Raw genomic sequence first — 7,482 nt, 5'->3', positions numbered from 1 at the left:
AGCCCAGCGACCCACTCATCATCTGAGTCTTCGAACATGCGTCTAAAGCGAGAAAGGCATCCTTTCACTGTCTTGGAAGAACGGGTGTAGATGACGTTGAACTCATGGCCGGTGATGGTTCTAACCTTGTACTCACCGCCGATCGGGGAGATTTGGGACACCATGGATTTGGGAGGAGGGTTAGGATTAGTGGAACTGCCGTAATGTGAATGGACGGAACGACTAGGAGCGAACCACCATAGTATTAAAGGACGTGCGGGGACGAGTAGGAGCGAACTGCCAGCATGCGAATGGTAGGGTAGTGGCTTTCCATTCTACCATGATACGGGCTTCCGAGTGCCCTTGGATCTGAGATCGAATGGTTGCATGGCGTGATTCTAGACCTATGGGTGAATAGCTTATCCTGGAGGGTTATTCTGCAAATTTTCAGCAACCTAGCATGCGACCGTTTGATCTCAGATCCAAGGGCTGCCAGCGGCCCGTATCATGGTAGCGCCTACCACGACCGTCGCGTCGCTTGCGCGGTCGCGCCCTTGGAGATTTAACATGGTGCATTAGGCTAGCTGATGTTGGCATGTCATACATAGTCATCACTTAGTCACTCATACTACAACAAGGTTTTGGCTATAAGGTTGGCTATAAGTGTATTTTTTTACTTCTCTCTATCTCTTTCTGCGTACTCCCTCCGTCCCATAATATAAGAACATTTTTGACACTAGTGTAGTGCCAAAAACGTTCTTATATTATGGGACACAGGGAGTACTAGTATTTATTCCATTTGCCAAGGAGTGACCTCTTCCAATGAAATGGTGTTGCTAAGTTTGCTTCATTTAATTAGCTATAGACTCAAAATTGTCTTTTCACCTAGGTACATGCGCTTAGCACCGTTTCTTCCTTGGTTCACCAAACTAGTCTCTCTATTCTTGATTAACTTGCCACATCAGACTTTATGCTTATGTGGCAAGCTTAAGCACCTGTAGGAGCACGTAAGTACCCCCTCCTTCCATCTATATAGGGCCTAATGTGTTTTTAAGACTGCCTTTGACTATTGACAAGATTAATAGTACATGACATGCACAATGTGAAAGTTATATCATTGAAAGCTCCTTTCACACACGAATTTAACGGTGTGCTTTGTGTAAGTTGCATGTCATATTATTGCTCTAATATTTGGTCAAAGTTAGCCTCAAAAAACGCATTAGGCCCTATATAGATGGAAGGAGGGAGTACAATAGTGCGCTTTACATGGCATTTTTGCATATGTGGAGGAAAGCGAGGCAAGGAAAAAGTGGAGAAGTGGGCTCTCATGCAAGAGCCTGCCTCTACTACTCCCTCTGTCTAGGTGAGTAAGTCATCTTAAGTTGTGCACCGTGACCAAGGAGGAGGGAAAAACGAGAGACTTTAATGTTTATTTGCTAGTTAATAGTATTGCATGCAATGAACTAACCACTACATGTCGTGTTTGGTAGTCTCAAGTCATTAAAAACATGCACACCCCTCATCTCTCATTGGTTGATGTGTCAAAAAACAAGAAACGAGGTAGGAGTTAATGTACCGCGCCTAAGTGTTTTGGGATTATTTGGTTTTCGTAAGATGACTTACATACCTAGACGAAGGGAGTACATGATGGAGCATTGGGAGAGGCACCTGTATGGAGGTGGTCAGGAATCATGAGACTCACGCCGGTCGTAGCGCCGCAGTTAAAATGATAATGGCAAGTCAAATCATAGGGCCCCACCTGTCTAGTAGTAACTCGCTATCAAATCACACAACCCTACATTTGCAACAGCCTACTCCCTCGTCTTCTCGCGTCTTTGTCGAACCGACTAGGCGGAACTGCCCCGCCGCCTACCGCGCAGGAAAAGCCCCGCCCTTGACTTTTAAATAGTATACAATTTACTAATTTTGTATCCATGGATTGCGCCCGCACCATGGAGCAAAGCGTCTAGAAAACGGTGGTACACATGTACGGAGTATACAGCACGCCCGTCGCGTTCGCGTCGCACCCTAGACGGTCGGTCGGTCTGGCACGCTGCTCTCCGAATAGAATGCGCGTCATATTTCATTCACACACACATGTGGGACGACAATTGAGAACCGACCATAGGCACACTCCCCGACCCCGCAAGTAGGGCGACTTAATAGAAGAGGGAGATGAGCGATAGTACTAGAGAAGTGTTGTACTACGTTGGTGTCTGGACGATCCCTGCAAGAAATGGAAGATTAGTTCATCCATGCATGTGACCAGACTCCAGCAGACACGCCTGGATTGGCTATCGTCTACATATCGTGCAGGCTGTGTTGTACATGGCTGTAGTTGTGGTGAGAAATCTAAAAAAGGTTTCTTGTCATCTCGCAAAATTAGGTGTCATGTGCTTCGGATTACTGCGAGGGTTAAACAGCGACAACTGAGTTGGGCTAGTCATTTGGGGCACATGCACGAACAGTGACTACTCGGCTGCCATCTAGGTCAAGCCGGCTATGTTAATTAGGACATCTATCGACGGACCCCTTTTCTACGAGTTTATCTTTAATTTGATCTTTGTTCCTCGTCTAGTTTGTCCGTCGGGATTCATGTTGTCTCCTTTGGACAGTGAGGTTATGATTTCTTGTCATGTGGCATTTTTTCATGTTATATGTTATAATCCGGCGCTTCAGATCAAAATGACGACAATTGCGCCTCCGGGCCATGTGCATGAAGACTTCTTGACAGTCATTGACAAGGTCAAGCCGGCTCCTATAGACAAAAGAAAACTAGTACTACTCCACTATATAGGCAGGAGCCTCCGCGCTTGCTTGCTAGTGTTGCTCTCTTCACACTGTCTCGGACTCTCCAGATCTAAACACGATAGCGGTGGCCACACTCTCTCTCTCTACTCACCGCTGGTCACAGATCCAGCAGGATCCTCTCCCCGGGGAAGGTGAGAAGGTGCAATGTTCACGCGGTCGTCCTCGGCGACGGCTCTTTACCCGTTGCTGGGCGTGTCTCGACCATCCTGCCTTGTCGTTCTCTCCCAAGCACCACTGGCGAGGGAGGGCCTCCGACCCCTTCTTCCTCGCTACCGTAGTGTGGGCAGATCCGGCCTCCCACCGCTCACCTAGCGACATCCTGGCGACCATCAGGTATAACTTCCTTCGAAACCGGCCTTGCTCTACTTCCCGAGCTCCTGACGTTGCTGCATTTGTATCTTTTACTATTTCTCAGGCCCCCTTGTAGATAGGATCGATCGGTTGCTCGAAAACCACCTAATTTTTTTATGTTTAAGAGGTAAAACTAGTTCATGCAATCGAATCTAGTAAATTTGGTTCAAACAAGGAAGAAAGGGTGTGGGGGGTGAGGAGGATTTGTTACCTGAATCTAGGACTTGGTCAAAAGAGGAAATAATGGGGGCGAAAAGTAGCAGAGACTGGCTATCCAACTGGTCTCTAGGTCTAATAGGGAAATAAAGGGAAATGTAGTACAAACTCAATATAAACCCGATTTATTGGTTGAAAAAGGAAAGAAAGTGGGGACTGGGGGACAAGTCAACAGAGTAAGTCCAGCACTAGATTTGCTCGCCTCACACAGTATAAGGTGGCTATAACGAACAAAAATGGGACCAACCCAGATATCCTGTTCTGATGTTTGTTACCCCGAGCCACTCTTATGTAATGCCACTTGTAAAATGTAGTAGTCGCACTGTTAAAAGTAAGGACACACTAAACCAATGTTGTTTTCAATGTAATGCCTCCAGTAATATGAATCAATGGCACTTATTTACATGTCCTACTAAAATTTCCCATTAAGATAAGTTGGTTCTTTTCGTTAGAAATGCAACTGTCCTGGCTCGCCTACTCTCCCGTGCCCAAAGTAATCTCGTATTTAACGGTTGTCATAGTTAATCCTAATGCTCACACTAATATCTAGCAATGCCACTGGTTTAGAAATTGCTACTGTCCTTGTAGGATTGCCATTCAGATAAGGAACATGCTTCTTTTCATTTGATGCATGTTTCATCACTTGTTAGTCACCCTCCTTTCCACCTTTTTTGTGCAAACAGAGATATACATTTCACGCTCGATCTTAGTTGAACTGCACAAATGATATCCAAATTATAGTTGAGCATTCCAGGAGCTTCACAACCAACCTTGATGTTGCTCAATTTTATTGCAACTAATGAAGAAGAAGCTCTGTGGGTTTCGTTTTCTGATGGAAATGAAACCGCGGCTGGAGCCCTTTTCTTAAAAAAATTTGAAGAAGAAGCTGCTAGCTCATGGGACATTGCTTCATTTTAGCTGAACTACACCAAAAGGTCCCATGAATTGAATCATCCATGTTGGTGACTGAAAGAGCCAGCTTCAGCATCCTAGTCTAAGCACCCCCGGCCTCCATCCTTGCGACGCACGATACACCTCGTTTGCCACCTTCTCGACCCTAGTGTCACTGATAAAATGAAGTAATAATACAGTTAAAATAGAGAGAGTGTCATCTCTATCATTTCATTTCCAATGTAGATAAAGAAAGTGCTTCTCTTTGTTAAAGTATGTTTCATCAACTAGTCCCACTGTTCATGTTTAAGCGTTTCTGCAAACTAGGGTGCTTAATTTTAGTTGATATGTACAAAAATAGAGATTTGAATGTCTCAAGGCGCCTCCTTGTACTACCGCTGTACACTAATGTTCATCACTGGCATAAGGTGTATCTGTGAGACTTGGGATGATGCCCAGCATGAGGCGTACCGTATGAGGCGTTGCAGGACCCATCTCGCCCTTGCAGCATGGCATACTATGATATTATCGCAATATTTTCTTCTATTTATTTTGTGTGTTTCATCAACTAGTGCCACTATAATGTAATAACGCTTTTTCATTATCTGTGCAAACAGGGTTATTCAGCTGCATTTTGGTGGAACTGCACAAATGTACGTATGGAACCGGCATATATGCTGAGTGCGAGGTGTGCCAAGTAAAAATTACCGCACCAACCATGCTGCATGCACGCATTGTCATCCACCACCACCAGTGCGGTGTGTGGTGCTCTCTGTGGATGGATCTTTCTCGGCAGCAAATCCTCTAACCAAATACTAGTAGCTTATATTGGCAGTTTTCTAGGGAGTTCTCTTTTCTGAAAGAAGCACCAATCTATTTTTCTTTATTTGTACACTGTGTCATAGCTTTGACCCAAAGGTCGAGAGCTATTTTAGGGTGATTGGCGTAGTACTCGGAGACTAATTGTAAGCATGATTTTCATTAGCTGTCACACTGATTGTAAGCATGAGCAGGTGGAAGATTAGGTTAGTGTGAAGCTTACCTTAAACCCTACCGCCGCCGTTGAAATGATGCGAGCGTCGAGAGAACCATGGAGAACGGCGGGGAAGCGACGTCACGCCATCCGGTCTCCTCTTGCGATGGGAGAACGAATACTCCTGTGGCTCCGGCTGGCTCTGCACCCTCACGAATGACACACCATACTCGATCGATTCATTATTGTAGCGACCTGACCTCAAACGGTCAAGTCTCTGTGCCTCAGTGTCATCCCTGGATCAGTAATGCTGACACGCACAGTACTCGAAGGATTTATAACAGAGTAGCAATCACACACTTATTACATCAAATGTCTCAAAACAGAACTTATTACAATAATATGGCTTAAGGCCATCTAATGCGATAACATCGGAAGGCTTGGAAGATAAAGTGAGTCCATCAACTCCAGCAGCATAGCTGAGCTGCACGGCAACGACCTAACGAACCTTACTCCTCATCTGAAAAGTCTGCAACATAATATGCTGCAGCCCGAAAACGGGTCAGCACACGAAATATGCTGGCAATATAACACAGTAGAGCAAGAACAGAATAATGCTATCACTACTTGCATATTTGGCTGGTGGAAAGCTCTATGGTTATAGTTTTGCGAAAAGAGAAATTTTCCCTACAACAAAGGAGTAAATTTTAATTTAACTATCATGGTTGAAACATTGAGAAGGTATAACCCCAACTCAATCCCAATTAAAGTAATTAACAACCCAACAATATTAATTAAGAGTGATGAGATACATGCGATAACCCAAGTACTAGATACTCAAGACTTGTCCATAACCGGGGACACGGCTAACCATGATTAGATTGTACACTCTGCAGAGGTTTGCGCACTTTTCCCCACAAGACTCGATCGCTTCCGTTGGATTTCTAGCACTGCAGGGTGTTTGAGAAACGGATGACCGAGACATAGTCTTTTAGTAACATTAACTCCCTACTCCGGGTAGACCATACCAAACCTAGAAAACCCACTACCTGCTGATCTACCTCTTCAAGAGCTTCATGTAACTTACTCAACTATGCTAGAGCCCATAATAGCTTGTGGCTGCACATGGAAGTTTCTAGCATGAATCATCTCAGTTCCCTTTAAGCCTAGGTGGCGGTTCATAGGAAGATCACACGGATACCCCGGGATTGCCAGAAAAATACAGACAACACTGGGTTCCCCAGGTGCCTCAATCCAGATATGAATTTTAAGTTGCCACCTTAAATAAACCATATATTAAAAATCTCACACATGTCATGGATACACTAAAACCCAAACCACGTCTACGAGCATAGCATGGCAATGTAAGCAACACTTAGAAGTAACTCCCAAGGGTTTGATAATAAACAGGGCAATAGGTTCTACCTCATCAACTACTTCCCAACCCGCAAGTTAATGACATCCTAATCATGCAATGTTTGAGGATTGGACTAAGCAATAAAAACTGGGTATGAAAAGAGTATGATCAATGTGTTACTTGCCTTGCTGACGGTCCGTGAATCCTAGAGACTCGTAGTAACATGCTTCGCACTTCGGGAATTCTATCGCAAACAAACAATAACATACATAAGCATCAAGCAAAGATGCACAAGCAAAACTTCAAATAAAAGAGGTTGTCCAGAAAGTTCAACTTAAGAACTCCGGTTTGCAAAAAGAATCAAATAAAACGGAGCAACGAAACTCAAACGGCGAAAGAAACAAGATCTGTTTACTAATCTGAACTAAAGTCAAATTTTACAGTATCCAAATCTTGTTTAACTTGATTAAACAGAAAGAGGGTTTCGAGACGAAACTCTAGGCGTTTGAATCACCTGATTCCGACTAACGAGCGAAAAGATAAACAGAAACAAAGATCGGATCAGGAATCGCGACCGAAAATAATCGCGGATAAATCCGAGAAAAGAAAACTGACGAACAGACTAACAAACGAGCGTTCATTATCTGTAACTATTGGAAGAAAACCGTTCGTTTAAACGAACATATGGACGAATGTCCGCTAATTAAAAGAATCGAGAAAACCGGCGAACCGATCTAAAAAACCGAACTAGAGTTAAAATAAAACCGAACGGTTTTTTAAAAAACCAGCGGCTCGGATCCGGCGCGGTACCTCCGGCGAGGTGGCTCTAGCGAGGCGGGGTTGGGCGGCGGGGCGGCGGGGCTCGGCGGTGGCTGCGGCGGCGGCGGCGGCTCGGGGCGGCGGC

The sequence above is a fragment of the Triticum dicoccoides genome, chromosome 3B (genome assembly GCF_002162155.2).
Source record: "Triticum dicoccoides isolate Atlit2015 ecotype Zavitan chromosome 3B, WEW_v2.0, whole genome shotgun sequence".
Classification (NCBI taxonomy): Eukaryota; Viridiplantae; Streptophyta; class Magnoliopsida; order Poales; family Poaceae; genus Triticum; species Triticum dicoccoides.
This window is presented reverse-complemented; position numbering follows the sequence as displayed.